The sequence below is a fragment of the Microtus pennsylvanicus genome, chromosome 7, assembly GCF_037038515.1.
Source record: "Microtus pennsylvanicus isolate mMicPen1 chromosome 7, mMicPen1.hap1, whole genome shotgun sequence".
Classification (NCBI taxonomy): Eukaryota; Metazoa; Chordata; class Mammalia; order Rodentia; family Cricetidae; genus Microtus; species Microtus pennsylvanicus.
Genome location: NC_134585.1, coordinates 115,385,936 through 115,404,201, shown reverse-complemented (window position 1 = coordinate 115,404,201; position 18,266 = coordinate 115,385,936). Strand labels below are relative to the sequence as shown.

The 18,266-nt window shown below is 41.7% G+C and overlaps 1 non-coding gene across 1 annotated transcript; it reads right to left on the bottom strand.

The window, feature by feature from the left end:
- Positions 1-2,295: 2,295 nt before the first annotated feature.
- LOC142855188 (small nucleolar RNA SNORA44) lies at positions 2,296-2,407 on the bottom strand. Its single transcript, XR_012911451.1, has one exon. It is a non-coding gene; the product is annotated as a small nucleolar RNA SNORA44 (small nucleolar RNA).
- Positions 2,408-18,266: the final 15,859 nt, after the last annotated feature.

The window sequence follows — 18,266 nt, the reverse complement described above, 5'->3', positions numbered from 1 at the left end:
GGTCTGAAGAACAGCAATTAAATCCCTTTCCTGGCAGAGAGAGGGCACGGGAAGAAGGCAGCGGGTTTACCTGAGTGTGCATAACTAAAATTCCTTCGGTCTCAAGGTGCAGTTTGTCAGGGAATGCTTGCTAGTGCCAACAGCAACACCACCACCACCACCCCTCTCCACAAGTAGCAAATAAGGAGAGGGGGGAGCAAGAATTTAAGTCTATAAAAACGCCAAGCTGCATGGAGCTTTGCTGGCCCTTAAGAAGGGCAAGGAGGAGGTCTCTCTCGCCCAGGTAATGACTGTATGGGTCCCATAAGGAGATGGTTAAGTCAAACTGAGATGACTGTTCTTAGGAGGGGAAAAATATGTCAATCACACTTTGCCTTTGACACAAGGAAATTCCTTGAAACTGAGAATGGAGATTGGAAGGGAGGGAGAATGTCTCCTCACGTGGGTGGCCAGGAAACCAGGGGCCGGGAAAGCATGAGAGGAGAGAGGGAGAAAGAGACGCGCTGGGGAGGGGGGACAGAAGATTGAATTCTAATCAAAATGCTATGAAGCGTTCACACCAGGCCTTGGGAGAATATTAACAAGGTTATGGGGGGGGACTTTAGCCCCAGGAATTATTAGTGAATATGGAATTATATTTGCACAAACACTACCAGATGCAAGGAGCTAAATGTCCTGCAGATGTGGCAGGGGCCAGCGTGTGCTCCAAATAGGCGGCAGCTTTATTTGTTTTACTGGTCTTCCAGCGCCGGGGCAGCACGTTTCTGAGGGGTTACATTTCTGGAATGACCACCACACCGTGAACCCCAGTTTCCCAAATTCTGCCTTCATCAGCTTTCACGGTGCCTTGGCCTAGGATGGTGGGGGGTAGCCCTGAGGCAGGTTTGACTAGCTCACCAACTTACTCTCCTGTCTCCTTCGTAGAGGGGGAGGGGAGAGACAGGCGAACTTTCCCAGAAGGGATTTCCTGGAAGATGAAAGAGATCAGAGCTAGGTATATCACAACCGCTTCAGAGAGAGGTTGGGATAACAGATAGAACCGGCAAACAAAGGAGGCAACGCGCTTCCTTATCCTATGAAGCATCCTACCGTCCAGTCGGTTTAATTTCAATTTGTCCCTGCTGGAAAGGACAGACATCATTTCTAACTTTGGCAAGACACTAATTTCAGAGAGTGTCCTGAGAACGAGCCCCCAAATGCCCCCAGTAGTCACTTTGAGTATCAGTTATGAGGATATCGGATTGTTTTGAGGAGAAATGATTCAGTAGGTAAAAAATGCTTCCCGCCAAGTCTGAGTCTGATTCCCGAGACGGACATAATGAAAGGAGAGAGCTGGCTCCTGCGAGTTGTCCTCTGAGCCCCACGGCATGAGTGTGCACACACACACAAATAAGCCAAATACAATAAAAACTTTAAAGATGTGACTCCAGTGAGCAACGTTTGAGAACGCTGGTATGACGTGTAGAAGCAGGGTGTCTTGAAGCTAGCCTCGGGAATCCTCACAGGGCCTCCGTCGATGTTGGCTATATCCCTTCATGGTTGTATGTTTTTATACAGTTTATCAAGTTAAAGTGCTTAATGCCAGCTAGTTAATATTGCTCTGAATTCCCTGTCACATTTTCCTGCAGATAGGGTGGTTTGCAGGTGGGTTGAGGACGCGTTCAGCTTGAGCAGAGTGGAGCGCATTATGTGGGTCATGGAACTTTGCTGTTGAGTTGATTGCTAGCTCATACTTACATGAATGGATTCCAGAAGCCCTCTTATTGGCTGCTCACCCAGTGATCTGCATAGCCAAGATTTGTCATCCTGGAATATGAGCGCATCCTCTAATGCCCAGCTCTGGAATTAGGATGATGGTGGAGGAGAGACAAGACTTGACCTGCAAAGCCAGCAGCTGGTATGGAAAAGTTGTCTAGACCACATGACTCTTAGAGTTCTCAAGGTTCTGAGAAAAGCATTTTCAATCTGATCTAAATTTGCATGAGTGGCCCTGCAAGCGATGAGATTATGCGCTGAGAAAGTTTCCTAAGCTATCATCAATAAAAAGCAAGTTTGGTTAAACACACTGAAGAGGAGAGTTGGGATGTCCCTATTCTGCTTGTCCGGTATGTCACTTTAAAACAGTTCTCGTCTGTCAGCTGAGAGAATCTTCAGTGTGGCTGCCATCTGCTCGTGACAGACAGCTACTAAAGCATCCTGCTCTTTGCCTGGACTTGCAAATGTTCGTACTGTTTGTCAGCTTCTTCCATATTAACAATGCGCAATTCTCATTTTTTATTTCTTTTCTATTTTAACATATATAGGATAACTGAGTGGCATCTACAGGTACTGTGCTGACCTGGGCTGTCAAAGTCTCTCCAGTTCCTTTGGCATGCATTGGAGATCCCTAGCCCTTGGAAGCATGCTGACGACTTCTCTTCCTTACTAAACACTTGCTCAGCTCCCTCGTATTAATGTCCGAATTGTGCATTGTTTATCTAAAGAAGACTCCCAGAGTTGAACGAGTCTCAAACCCACATCCTCTGAGTTTGCTCTTGTGCCATGTGTCCACTTCCCAGACACTCTTACTTTCATCTTTAGGTTATACGGCAGGCTCTGGTCATACCACCTGACTTGAGACTTTCAGCCACAAAGTTCTACATGGATTTGAACCATGGTCTGCCTTACGCTGGAGGAAGGCGGTTATCCTAACCCTCACTCATTCCCCACCCTACCCAAGAGCATGCTGAACCTTGAGGATCTTTCTGTGCTTTGTCTAAGATCCAATGACTTCACTGACACCACCCCCACTGTACGCATGTGCCCCTTTCCTGCCTCACAATTGATAGATTTTTTTGGGGGGGGAGGGGATTGGTTGAGACAGTGTAACAGCCCTGGCTGTGCTAGAACTTTCTTTGCAGACCAGGCTGACCTCAACCTCACAGAGATCCTCCTGCCTCTGCCTTCTGAGAGCTGGGATTAAAAGCGTGACTCACCACACCAGGGCCAGTTGATAGATTGTAAAGTTCTCAAGATCAGAGTTCTCTTCGTTTTCTCTGATACATGTTCTTGCGGGTTTCTCTGGAAAATCCACCATCTTGTAATACTTTCAGGTGTTCACAGCCTGTAAACAGAAATAGGAAAGCTACTTCAAAGGACCTGGGTTGAAGGGATTTTGAGCTACAGGGATTTAGGTATGTTTTTGCTGAACTTCAAAAGACACTTTCTCCAGGAAGCCACTAGATGAATGGTAGGCTTACCAACCTCTGTGCAATTCTCTCGTAGTCCTCTGTTTACTCACATCTACACGGAATGTTTGCACATCGGCTCATTCTTCTGAGAAGATAGCATGAGCAAGCAATGCCTTATAATCTTTGCTACATAAATGGACATTTCGATTTAAACATTGTGAGGACCCAGCAGAATTTCCAACCAGATGTCTGAAATGAGGCGAGGTTTTTGTTTGTTTTCTTGCTTTAATGCAACTCAGCATCTATCACGTTACCTTAAAAATGAAAAAGAAATCAGTCAACTTTGTATCAAAACAGAACACCTCACGTCAGTGTGGGACAGAAATCCTCAGGCCTCCTGACCTGGCTCCCCAGATTCTTGTGTGTGGCTTTGGCTCCTTAGGTGGGACGGCAGTGGATGGTGCTGTTCCCAAGTCTGTAGCTGTAAAATTAGATGGTGTTATTTCTTGCCCATTGCAAAAGTCCCATGAGCCCTGAGAGTTAAATGATTAATGACCAAAAGTTCCTACACAAACATGAATACTTAATAAAAATAACCCCTCTTTGTCCCAGTGATAGGCACCAATGACCTGATGCTAAGCCTTGATCCAGTCTTGAGGCAGCCGAGATGAACCTTTCCCCTGCTGCAGACAATCTGGGCTGGTGTTCTTTTTCTTCCTCTATCAAGTCCCCTGCTCCCGCCTGCAGGCTCAGACTTTACCCCCAAGTCATGTGAAATCGGCTCTCTGTTTATGGGGGCCTCACACAAGGGACAGCTCCAGTGTGGGCCATCGTGGGGTCAGTATAATTTTATCATCTTTTTTTACAAAGAACATGCCTGCTTGACCCATACCACAAAATTATTAGGAAGGTTTGTGAGATCAAAACTTTTTATCAAATTTCATTCAGTTTAGACCTCCCCTAGGAGAAGCCCTGCGCAGCTGTGGAGAGCCTCTAGGGCGAGCGTGTTTCTCTTTGCATTGCTGGAACTGGAGTGTGCTTGGACAGAAATTCATAAGAAAATAGGTTCAGGCAAATTCTGAGTTTACTATTCTTTGCTGACTAAAACTAAAACTCATCTTTCTCTTTAGGTAGAAATACAGTCATGTGGAATGTCTGAGCTCCAATCTGATCCCTGAGCAAATTCAAAACACCCCGGGTGGATTATCGGCCAATGTGGACATACATTCAACAGTCTCGTCCCAGACGACTTTCCTTGTCTTCTCTTTGAGCAGACGAACGGCTAAGGGAGCCCCTGCAGGAGAATAGCATCACAAAGCTTCCTGTGTTCCATACAATCATTGTGTGCATAGCTGGCCAGGATTCACAACCCAAAGCAAAGCAGGAGGAGGCACATGAGACTCTTCCTCAAGCAGATCTTGATCTGAAATCCCGAGAGAACAAGCTAACAGCTCTGGGATCTGAAGCATCTTGTTTGGTTTCCTTCCGTTCATCTCCTTCTATGCAAAGAGGGACAACGTCACAGAAAGACAGAGCAGAAGTAATGTATTAGCAGCCACTGCACACTTAGAGGGCCGAATTCAGACTTTAGGATCTGGGTGAGCAGGACCAGGAGTTTGGTGAGTTTTGTTCTATCATAGAAGCAAAAGTGAAGAATTGATGTGGGAGTGTCTTCTATCTATCTGTTGCTTTCATTGGTTAATTAATAAAGAAAACTGCTTGGCCTAATAGGGTAGAATTTAGATAGTCAGAGTAGACCGAACAGAATGCTGGGAAAAAGGGAAGTGAAGCAGATGCTATAGCTCTCCTCTCCAAGATGGATGCAGGTTAAGATCCTTCCCGGTAAGCCACCACCTTGTGGTGCTACATTCATTATTAGAAATGGTTTAATTAAGATGTGAGAGTTAGCCAGTATGAGGCTAGAGCTAATGGGCCAAGCAGTGTTTAAAAGAATACAGCTTCCATGTAATTGTTTCAGGTAAAGCTAGCAAGGTGGCAGAACGCAGCCCGCCGCTCCTCATCACTACAAAGAATAACTGACACAGAGCAAAACCTGCCCTCAGAGGATCCAAAGTAAATGTCTATCCTTATATGTTCTCTGATTTTTTCCATGTGTATTATCAATCATCTATAAAAATTGTACATGTTCCCCAGGCTGGGAGTACAACTCAGCAGTATGACCTATACTTGGCATGAGTGAGGATCTGGTTTCAAGTTCTCAAACTGAAACTCAGAATAAAACAAAAATAGTTGGTCAAGTTCTTCAGTTACACAAGCTGACTGTAATCACAACTACATAACACATTGTGCAAAACATTGTGTATTATAAAATCACAGCTTAAAACAAAAGAGGGAGGTAAGGCGTATTCAAGTCTGTAGCTAGAGCAATGAACATCACCATTAATCATTATCTGGGAAGTAATTTGAAAGCCTAGGAAAGAGCATCTCCTGGGCTTTGCCTTGGACAATATTTTTAAATGCTTAAAAACCATCTATCTCATGAGACTTCTACTCCTTGTGCTGGTGGAATAAGGGGACTAGATTAGCCTTCCCATGTAAAGCCCTGGATAAATACACGTAATACTAGCTTTCTTGACATTGGGAATAATTGGTAGAGGATAGTATTCTCTATAGAAACAAGGTAGGTGACCCCCACGGTTGCCCCAAGATACACAATTAGGAAGGCAGGGTAGAGTCCTGGTGGTTTTTCTGGGAGGAGGCACTGGAGTCCAGTGAAGCCAACGTGGTCAAAGTTTTCAGAACAAAGAGCCCCAGGAGAAAGAGAGATGGCCAGTGAGAGTTTCTGGGATTTGTAGTCTCTTGCAAGATTTCAGCTAAGAAGTGCTCTAGCAGAGTTAATTACCTTAAAAAGCAATAAACTCTGATGTCCCAGGATGCACAGAGGGCCAGGACAGTGATTGCTTCCATCATCCTGAATTGAAAATCTCATACCTCTTGGGGCTGAGGCTAGTAATGAGAACGTTCTAGTCTCAGAAGTGGGGAGGCATTAAAACTGAGCTAAATATTGTCCTGATCCTACTGAGCAAAGACTAAATCAGGATCAGCACCCTCAGTTTGCTTCTTCATACTTGGCCCTACTCGGAAACAGTGTCTAGCACCTCTTAAGACAAAAGAACTGAAGTTGGGCACCTAGGGGGAAATGACCAAGAACACGAAAAATTGATTTTTTAAAGCGTGAACAGAAAAATAAATCATGTTCAAAATTAATATGATTCAAATTCTTACATTAATAAGGAAGGTTGATAGAAATAGGTGTGGTAACTGCATTCCAAGTGTTCAGAATGTGAGAAAGGGGCTGAGAAAGAGCTCACAGCAGAGCATCTGCCAGGCTCTGCCAGGCTCCATCACATTCCGTGCTTCAGGAAGAAGGGTGGAGGCTCCACAAGCCTTCGCCTTCCACGATAGCACGGCCATCAGTGTCCTTGTAGTTTAGAACTGGCTAACATAGCCATGCTGATGAGACTTCATGGGTGTAGCTTCTGACATTTCAAGGAGACACAGTCTCACAGCAAACTTCCAATTTCTCTGGCTCTTGTCATCTTTCACCTCTATTATTAATTTCACCAAAATTAATACATTATTATTTACAAAATTAATGCTAATTTAATATTTAAATTATTATTTAAACAAAGAGAACATACAGTAGAGATTCATTTGATATATTAGGCAAAGATAATGGAGATGTTTCTACAAAATGCATTTCTAGCTAGGCATCCATGGACCACACCTGTAATTCCAACACTCAGAAAAGGGAAAGAAGGATCCTGAGACAAGGTAGCTTGGGCTCTATTGAAAAACCCTATTTCAAGCCCACACTTGAAATGGTATCTAAATATGGAAGGAAAAGCATCAGAGATGTAAAATCCACTAGATGAGATTCACACTAGCTTGGGCACCAAAGGCAAATTGGTATGTGACTTTGAAGACACAGAAATAGAAACCGTTCACTGTGACGCACAGAACCAAAGGCACCAAGAGAAAGAGGAGTGAATACTGGACCACAGGACAGCCTCAGACAGACCAGTAAATGTGTGATGAAAGGAAGTAAGGCAAGGTAGGACACAAAATATTGAGGAAAGAATAGCTAAAATATTTCTAAATTTAAGAAATAGCCAAGATGCTTCAACTACAAGAAACATGAGAAAATATAAGAGCATCAAGACAGGTTATAATCAAATTGCATGAACAAGCATGTGTACATAAATGCTGCAAGATTTTATGGTTAATATTGTTATTAGTATGTTAAAATTTTAAAATTAAATTCAGAATTGTAACTAATAATCTTGGAAGTCAATTACACACACACACACACACACACACACACACACAAAACCTGTTGAATTATCATGGGTCAAGAAATATCAGGCTAGCTACAAGACAGACCAATTGTATTTTTCTTTATTATATGGGGTAAACTCACAAAACAGGAGTGAGAAGTTCAAGCTCAGCTGTGTAGCGTGGGAACGAGAGAGAGAGAGAGAGAGAGAGAGAGAGAGAGAGAGAGAGAGAGAGAGAGAGAGCGCCCTGGACCATCCAGCATTTTTCTCAAGGGTACCCTAAAGGTCACACCCCTAACTTAGTCCTACCTTTGTATTGGCTGACAGAGATTTCTCCATCAGAAATCTCTATTATCTTTTATAAACCAAAGGAAATAAAGTACAGAAACAACAACAAAAAAATAATTAAAATAAAAATCTACCCAAATCTCCCACTATTTTTGAATATTGGAAAAAATATGATATGAGCTCCCTTCAATTAAAATGGTTATTATAAAAAAAGATGAACGAGAAGTATTGACCAGAAAGCATCAATGTGGGAAAGAGAACATTTGTATACTGTTAGTAGAAAAGTAAGTTAGTTTAACTATTATGGAAAACAGGCATTTATGAAAAGGCAAAGAATCAAATTACCATATAATCCAGCGATCCCACTTCTGTGCATGTACTAAAAAAAAGGTGAGACCATACATGTATGCATCCTGTGTTGGTTGCAGTTATATTTATTTGCATGATCCAAGTTCTAAAACTCCACCTAAGTGTCCATCAGTAGATGAATGGATAAAGAAGGTACGATGTCTATGTACAACACAGCTTTAAAAAATCCTGTCATTTGTGATATGAAAGCCCAGAAGACAGCACAGTAAATAAAACAAGCCAAGATAGACTAACGCTCTTGCCTCATCTGCATGAAGGATATTCAAAACTGAAACTCACTGAAGCGGAGGATAACATAGTGGTTACAATAGGCTTGGATGGAGGGAAACTGTGATAACGTTGGTCAAGGATACAACAATTTCTTTAGGTATGAGGAAAGAGTTCAAGATATGAGTTGAACATCGCAGAGACTGTAGCTATGAGCAGTGTATTACAAATTGATATCCCTAAGAGAGGCTTACATGATCACTCTACATATAAAATAATACAAGTGTGTGAGGCAAGCCACATGTAATGGCTTGGGTTAGCCATTCCACAGTGTTCACATACTAAGGCATTATGCATACCATAAATATATGTAATTTTTACTTATCAATCGAAATATTAAAATATTAAAAGGGTAAAACTGTCACACTAGAATTATTTTAGTCCCCTAAAACATCTTTTAAAATGAAAGCAAAACACTTTTTCAGACAGAAAAAAAAAGACAGAAGCTAATGTTTAAAAACTATAGATGGAGAAAAACGTAACAAAGTTCAGTAGCCATCCTTGGTGCTTCTTCTTTTCTTCTCTGGGGTTTGAGCCCTAGAATAACACTACAAAATGGAAATAAAGTCACAAATCTCAACAAATTACTACTAGAACAAAGGCTCTTGAGTGTGTAAATAGCACATACAGGAATCCTATAGCTAATATCATACTTAATAGCACATACAGGAACCCCACAGCTAATATCATACTTAATAGCACATACAAGAACCCTACAGCTAATGTCATACTTAATGGTGAAAGACTACATACTTTTCCTCTGAAATCAAGATCAAGTAGGGATGGCTGTTCCACACATTTATTCTAAATTATACTGGAAGTAACAGAATAGGGAAGGAAAAGAGCCAAATGGCACCCAGGCTGAGAAAAAAGAAGTAATGTGTCTTTATTCACAATGGTGAAACTGTACACAATGGAGACCCCAAAGAAACTACAAAGGAACTTCTGAAACTAATCGATGCCTTTGGTAGGGTTACTAAATACAACATAAATAAACAAAATTAGTTGCATTTTTGTACACCAGCAACAATTAGAAACTGAAACGCAAACTGCTATTTACACCAGCATCACACAAAACATGGGTTAACCTGCCAATAAATGGGTGATAGTTGTGTACTATAAACTACAGAATACAAAAGACTTAAATACGGTCACTCCTCCCAATGAGTAAGAGATCCCATGGGGAGGCAACAAAGTCTGGTACATTAAGATGGGGCAGGACCCATGCTCTTGGGTAGGCAGAATTAACATAGTAAAATGGCAATCTTACTAAAAGGAATCTACAGATTCAATGCAATGTCCATCAGAATCCCAGCAAAATTCTTTACAGACTTCAAAAGAACTGTACTCAACTTCATATGGAAAAGCATAAAACCCAGGATAGCCAAAACAATCCTATACAATAAATGAACTTCTGGAGGCAACACAATCCCTGACTTCAAACTCTACCACAGAGTTACAGTACTGAAAACAGCCTGGTATTGGCATAAAAACAGACAGGAGGACCAATGGAACCAAATCAAAGACCCAGATAGCAATCCACACAGCTACAAACACCTGATTTTTTACAAAGAAGCAAAAAATACTAAACAGAAAAAAAGATAGCATATTCAACAAATGCTGCTGGCATAACTGGATATCAACATGTAGAAGAATAAAAATAGACCCATATCTATCACCATACACAAAACTCAAGTCCAAATGGGTCAAACATAACCTCAACATAAACCAGCCACACTGAACCTCACAGAAGAGAAAATGGGAAGTACACTTGAACACATTGGCACAGGAGATCACTTCCTAAATACAACCCCGGTAGCACAAACACTGAAAGAAACAATTAATGTATGGGACCTCCTGAAATTGAGAAACTTCTGTAAAGCAAAGGACATAGTCAACAAGACAAAACAGCAGCCTACAGAATGAGAAAAGATCTTTACCAACCCCACATCAGACAGAGGGCTGATCACCAAAATACACAAAGAACCCAAGAAATTGATCATCAAAAGAAAAAATAATCCAATAATAAAGAATTAAGGTACAGACCTAAACAGAGAATTCTCAACAGATGAATCTAAAATGGCTAAAAGACACTTAAGGAAATGCTCAACATCCTTAGCCATCAGAGAAATGCAAATCAAAACAACTCTGAGAGTCTATCTTACACCTGAAAGAATGGCCAAGATCAAAAACACTGGTGGGAGCACAAACTGGTACAGCTACTTTGGAAACCAACATGGCAATTTCTCAGAAAATTGAACCAATTTCTGAGTAGGAACCAATCTACTTCAAAATCCAGCAATACTGCTGTTGGGCATATACCCAAAAGATGTTCAGTCATACCACAAGGACATGTGCTCAAGTAAGTTCATAGCAGCATTATTTGTAATAGCCAGAACTTGGAAACAACCTAGATTCCCCTTAACCAAAGAATAGATAAAGAAAATTGTGGTACATTTGCATAATGGAGTACTACACGGTGGTAAAAAATAATGACATCTTGAAATTTGCAGGCAAATGGATCTAGAAAAAAACTATATTGAGTGAGGTAAGCCAGACCCAGAAAGACAAATGTAATATGCATTCACTAATAAGTGGCTTTTAGACTTAAAACAAAAAAAAAAACCAGCCTACAGGCCACAATCCCAGAGAGACTAGACAATAGGACCCTAAGAGAGAGACATACACAAATCTAATCTATATGGGAAATAAAAAAATACAAGATATCCTGAGTAAATTGGGAGTGTGGAGACCATGGGATAAGGTAGAAGAGGAGGGTGGAGGAAGGGAGGGGAGCAGAGAAAAATATATAGCTCAACAAGAACAATTTTAAAAAAGAATGAAGTATAATTCTTACTGATGAATGTCCCTTACAGTGCACTCTCATCCTAGGGACTGTGTGCCTAGGGAGGCAGCAATGCTATCTATTGTTACAGCTACTTCTGACCTCCTGGATTTGGATAACACACAGTATGACCTGTAGTTCTCATGGGTGAGCAACTTCCAGCCCTATAGGCTTTGTACACTGCCCAGAGTTAGCTCTAGTAACTCATTCCCATGGTCTTTTTGTGATAAATAATCTGTTGTTCTAGGTCTTTATTTAGCAAGTGAAAATTTAGTCTAAAAACCCTTGTATATAAATGTTCTGAATCTCTTGTTTTTTTATTACCAAAAGCCCCACTTCTTTCTGTATCAAGTTTACATGGCATAACCACTGATATAATTTGAATTGTAACTCTTCACCACAGGCTCATATATTGAAAGTCAGGTCCCCAGCATGTGAGCTTACATTATTGACAGCTGTGGAACCTTCAAGAGCTGTTATCTAGTAGGAGGAAGTTAAGATATCAAAGGCATAGTCTTCCAAAGGATACTGGGGTCCTGGACCCACGTTTATTTCCTTCTGCATCCCAGCTGCCAACTTCTCCTCCCTTCCCCATCCTCTCACAATTTTTTTTAAATAGTGTTTTTCTACATAATCCACACTAGATGCAAGATCTCACTGCCTGCATTTGATGCGAGATGTCCTTCTGTATATGTGCTGCATTTATTGGTTGATGAATAAAGTTATTTTGTCCACTTGTTTAGCAGAGTAAAGCCAGGTAGGAAATATGAACAGAGATATAAAGAGTAGGCGGGGTCAAGCAGACATTATTTAGCTGCCAAAGGAGAAAGATGCCAGAACATTACTGGTAAGCCACAGCCTCATGGTTATACATAGATGGGTTAATTTAAGATGTAAGAGCTAGCTAGGAATATGCCTGAGTCATTGGCCAAATTGTGTTGTAATTAATATAGTTTCTGTGTGATTAGTGAAGTCTCTGTTTACATGCATTTCCCTCCTGAGGGAATGAGGTTTCAGGTATGTGTCACCATGCCCACATTTTCCCCCTTTGAATAGATTCTCTCAAGTAAATTGTCACCAAAACAGGAAGCTGGCTAACACAGAAATCTATGAAATTAAAAGACCAAAGGTTGTTCCCTGAATGCAGAGGCATGATACTGTATACATGGTCTATTAAAATAAACAAAACAAATTCTCAGTGATGGGAGAAATTGAAAATATGTCCTCATGCACTATTAACATTTTTGGAGATAAATTAAGGGATATTTATTAAAGTATAAAAAATATAATCTCACAGTCATCTCAATTTTAGAATTTTACTCTGAAATGTCAGCCTTATTTTAGTATATTTATAATAGTTATAAACCATATTTGAAGCATATAGCCATCTAAAGATAATCAGAGTTGGGCATGTACCTCAGTGGTTCCAGCCCCCACATATCAGGCACAAAGCCAGGATTCAATCTCAGGAAGAAAGAAAACAAATAACAACAACAACAAATCTAGACACTACTAGAAGACGACAGCATGAACAATGATGTCAACATTCAATGGAATGCCTCTGCCTCTTACCCTTTGAAGCCTGATCTATATACAGATAAAGATCCACCAGAATAGGGGAAGATCAAGCTGTAATACTCTACAAGGAAGAAAATATTAGCTCAGTGGTTCTCAACCTTCCTACTCCTACGACCCTTTAATACAGCTCCTTTTGTTGTAGTGACAACAAGCATAAAATTATTTTTGCTGCTACTTCATAACTATAATTTTGCTAGTGTTATGAATCATAATGTAAATATCTGTTTTCTGATGGTCTTAGGTGATTCCTGTGAAAAGAGTTTTGGACCCCAAATATGTCACGACTAATAGGCTAAGAACCACAGCACTAGAATGTGCTGTTCTTTCTAGAATCTACATAAAATAGTTCTGTAAAGGCACTACCAACCACTAGCAGTGTTTCTCATGGCAATGGGATTCAACTTGAGGAAAGAGTGGAGAAAAGAATCCCAAGATCTTGTTTTATCTTTTTATTTACAATTTGATTCTTTTGTTTCTTCATATTGTGTGGTCATGAAGAAGTGTGGTGTGTGTTCTGGGCTGTGCACATGCTGTGGTGTACATGTGGCTGACAGAGGACAACCCATAGAAGTTATTTCTGCTTTCACATTGTAGGCTCTGAGGATTGAACTCAGGCTCCTTCACCAGATGACCCATCATGCTGACCCTACTGTTTGAATTTTCCTGTGAATGTGTTCCTCTTAATATTAAAAATATTTTCAAAGAGCAAATTTCCGTCTACCCTCTTTCTCTTATTTTCTGCCCCCCAACCCCATTCTTTCCTTTCCTCTTCTCCTTCCTTCCTCCCCTTTCTCTCTTCCTTCATTTCTTTCTTCCCTCCTTTTTTCTCTCCTTTTCTGTTGCAGGATATTTGATCACACTGTGTGATGATGTCTCTGTTTTACTGCACCTGCCAAGGCAACTTCTGATTGGTTTGATAAAGAGATGAACAGCCAATAGTTAGTCAGGAGAGGACACATGGGACTTCCAAGAAGAGAGACAAACTCAGGGGATCTGAGAGATGGGTTATTGGCCAGGGAGACACTGAGGAAGTCGAGACATAAAGTACTAAGGAGATGTAAGAAGCCACATGACAGGATGTAAATTAGTATAAATGGGTTGTTTTAAGGGCTAGTTGGGAACAAGCCTGAGGACAAGCATTCATAATTAATAAGAAGCTTTATGTCATTATTTGGGAGCTGGCAATCCAAAGAAATATCTGCTATACCTTCCCTCCTTCTTATCATCCCTTCTTTCTTTCTTTTTTCTTCCTGCACTTCCATTTTTCCTTGTCTCATTCATTCATTCATTCATTCATTCATTCCTTTACCTCTCCTTCCACTCCTCTCTCTTCCTTCCTTTCTTACTTCCCTTCCTTTTCTCCCTTGTTTCCCTCCCTTCCTTCGTTTGTTCCTTCCTTCTTCCTTCCTCCCTCTCTTCCCTTCCCTCCTGAGATGGTTCGTGTGCAGAGCTATTCCCAGAAAAAAATTATTTTCCTTATCATTACTTTTCAATAGTTGTCCTCAAAACAGAGAAAAATCAGCATGCATTGTTTAGCTGCTACAAGTTCTGAAGTAGGGTGTTTTTTTTACACAATTATCTTTTGCTCAACTATAAGAACCAACCAACATAAGCTCCCAGGCAACTTACCAAGAAATCTGAAAGTTGTAGAAAGCCTAGAATAGAAGTGCACAGAACATCTGACCCCCTTAAATAAAACTTAGCTTTGCTAATGGTTTACTTTCTAGGTAACAAATCACTTTAGTGTTGAAAAGCATGAGCTCATAATTGCTTCATTATCACAGAAGATTTGCTCAATATGTATTTGAGGACCAGTAATTTTTAAAACTCACCAGAATCTCTTGAACCCCCAATTATACAGCCACATAGAGTGATAGGCCAGGCTAGCCCTCACAGGCTGGCCAGGGTAGAACTGCACAAAGCCCTCAGCACCCTGAGGAGCTGCAGCATGGTGTTTGCTCACATTGCACAGCTGCTTTAACTACCGGGTGACCTATGTAATTTTCAAAAACTCAACATACAATTTAGAATATTTATTAGTAGGTTGCTGTTCACAGAGGACAGGGAGCTCCTTTTTTGTTGTAAAGTACAGATGAGCTGCCAGATCACCTCAGTTGCTTACAAGAGTCAGGTGTGATACCAAACACCAACTCGCGGCACGGTGACTTGCTTGAGTTTTTTCAAAGGAGCTGTCTCTCAAAGCATGCTGCTATTGAAAGAGTTCTTAAAATCCTCTGATCCTGATCAAGTGAAATTAAAGCTCAAGCACTTCTCACACCACCCTGGCTACTCCCACTGTGGAAACACTTCCCCAGACCACCTGAGAACACCTGTCCTTACATGCAGCCGCTGTCAACCCTCCTAGGGCTCCTCAGTCCGGCCTGAACATGGATGCCTGACCAAAGGCATGACCAGTGTCTCTGCTGATATGTAGAAACAGACTGACATCTGTCTCCCACTTTAGACTCTGTGGAACATGTTCTTCTCTTACATGTACTATGTCCCTTCTTCCTACACAAACATGAGCTAACCAGTGATGGCAACAGTGATCTTATGACACATTTTGCATGAATGCCTCTTCAGCAAACAGGGTTAAAGGGCCATTGATGAATACTTCTCTGAGAAAGGTGTGACTATTGTTACTTTTTCTAGATATACTCAGTTAGAACTGAGAATGATTTTCTCTTTTTTCCAAATGGTAGTTGGACTTCAGGCCCTTTAAAGTTTTTCCAAGATATTGCTAACATGTTTTTATCTCATTCAGCTCAACCCAACAACTCTCTGCTGAGCATCTGCTGTGCACAGTGCTGTTTATGGTATATAGCCCTGAGTGAGGCCGGTCACTTCTCTGGAAGATATTAAAGGTCCATGGAGAATACAGTCAGCCAATAGTGTGATGGGCTATGCATGAGAAAGCCTGTGAAATGCTGAGAACAGGGCACTAAGGGGACACCAGGAGGGGTATAATCTCCACCTTGGGAGAAGGGTGTATCTCGTGTGGCCTTACATCTTCAGACTATTGAAGAAGAACATGCTGCTTGCATCTTGTTCTTGGCTTTGTCAATGTTCAATGTTTTCTTCCAAATTCCTTCTTTCATCTCACCGTGGGTTTGTGACTCCTCATGAGCTGCACAGGACACCAGCTCTAAACAGATTCTTGGGAAAAGCACTGTGGATGCCTGTGTCATGCTAGGACGTGGGAGGCAAGGGGGGATGGAGCCAAGCAGGAACACCAGGTCCCAGGAAAAGGAACCCGCAGCACAGCTGGTACTGGTTAGCAAAAGGGCTGAGAACATGGGTAGGCAAGGCAGATGAGATGGCCCCAACCTACAACAGCCAGGCTGCTCTAGGAAATCTGGACAGCACTTCTACGTGTGCGTACTGTGTGCAATTCAACCACAGAGCCTGCCTCAAAGTCACTCAAAAATGCTTCTCCATTTTAAAGACTTTTAAACTGTGTGTGTGTGTGTGTGTGTGTGTGTGTGTGTGTGTTCATACATCACCTGTGTGTATATGCCCAGGGAAGCCAGGGGAGGACATCAGATTCTCTGGTACTGTAGTTACAAGTGATTGTCACCTGTCTAATGTGGGTACTGGGAAATAAACTTGCTGCTCCGTTGGAAGAGCAGCAAGTGCTCTTAACCACTGAGCCATCTCTCCGGTTCCATTTCTCTGTTTAAAACTACTGTTAACACACATACACACATACTTGAAATCACTAAATTAAGGGATGATAAATACATTAAGTCTCAGTGTTTTGGGGAGGAAGTGTCACATAAAGTAAGACAGACTTGTTCTTCATCTCCTCTCTGGTGTTTTTTTGTCCATGACAACAGATGTCCATGCACTTCATGGGATCTGAATGGGTGGATTAATACAAGTGAACAAAGGAGTCTAGCAGAGTTGTTACAAGCCTAGGGGAAAAAAAACTGTCCAAAGTCAGGCCAGCTACCAGGTGTGTCCTATGCTCTAATCCCAGCCACAGAGAGGCTGAGGTAGAAGGGGTGTCACAAATATGGGACAAACCTGGGATACAGAGTAACACCATAACTAAAGAAAATAAATAATTAAGAAAGCAAACCAACAATTGCAAAAAGAAAAACAAGCCAGCCTGCAGGAGGCACCTAAAGGATCCAGGAAACTGACACCGCCGGGGGTTAGCACAACCCACAGCCTCAGTGGAGCTGAGTTTTGCAATCCCTTCCTTGGTTGAGAGGCATGCAGTGAGCCTTGCTTTCCCCCCAAGGATGTGGCTGCTTGGAGGGCAGATGCAGGGACAGGAAACACCCCAGGATGGTCCAGAGCTCTGTCCAGAAGCATCAGGTTCTAGTCAGGCGGAAATCCTATCCCCTTTGAATTCAGGAAATGGCGCTCACCAGGGCTGCCTCTGCAGTTTGCCAACTTTCTGAGGGCAAGAACTGGGTTCTTTATCTTATCTGAGCAAATACAGCATCTTGAGCAGGAAAGAAGGGTACTCAGTTGTTAGTTATGGGATAATGAACTAGCAAACTGGCCCTGCCTGGCTCCCCAGATATTCTGTTAAGGTGCAACAAACTGAGTGTGTAGTAGCTTAAAACAGCATACTCTAGGGGCTAGAGAGAGGTGGTTCCATGGTTAAGGTCACTGGTTGCTTGGGTGTGGTAGCCCACACCTTTAATCACAGGCCTCCAGAGGCAGAAGCAGGCAAATCCCTGAGTTCAAGGCCAACCTGGTCTACAGAATGAGTTCCAGGAAAAACAAACAAAAATGAAGAATCAAAACCAAACCAAATCAAACAAAACAGAACACTGTCAGTTCTTCCACAGGACTCAGGTTTAGGTCTGATTCCTAGTATCCATGCGGTATCCAACAAACACCTGCAACTCCAGTTCCAAGGTATTCAACACCTTCTTCTGGCCCCTGTGGTCACCAAACAGGCACATAGTGCATAGACATACATGCAGACAAAATACCCATACACACACAAAAAAAAATTTTAAGTACAGTACATTACCCTATAGCTTTTGCAATTAGCAGTCCTGAGGTCAAGGTTTGTGTTCCATCTGAAAACTCCAGAGTCAACCCTGGTCTCTTCTTTTCTCTCTACGTTCCTTGACTCATGGCCCTTTCTTCCAACCCAGGTGTCATTACTACAATGATAAGCCAGAGGCAGGTATATATAGAAAAAATACCATATATATAAAGAAAACCTCTTTATAAAGAAAAGAAGTTATTAACTGATAGTTCTGAGAATTCATAGGTAAGAATCTGCCATCAGGTCAGCACTGGTGAGCATCTTATGGGGCACCTGTAAGAGGCAGTGATCACATGTCTAAACAGGAAGCTAGAGAGGCAGAAGTGGATACCAGAATTTGAGCCTAATGGCCCCAGAGACCTAAAGACCTTTCCCACTAGGCTTTACATATTCATGCTTCTATCACCATTCAGTAAAAGAACCTTGAAGGACAAACC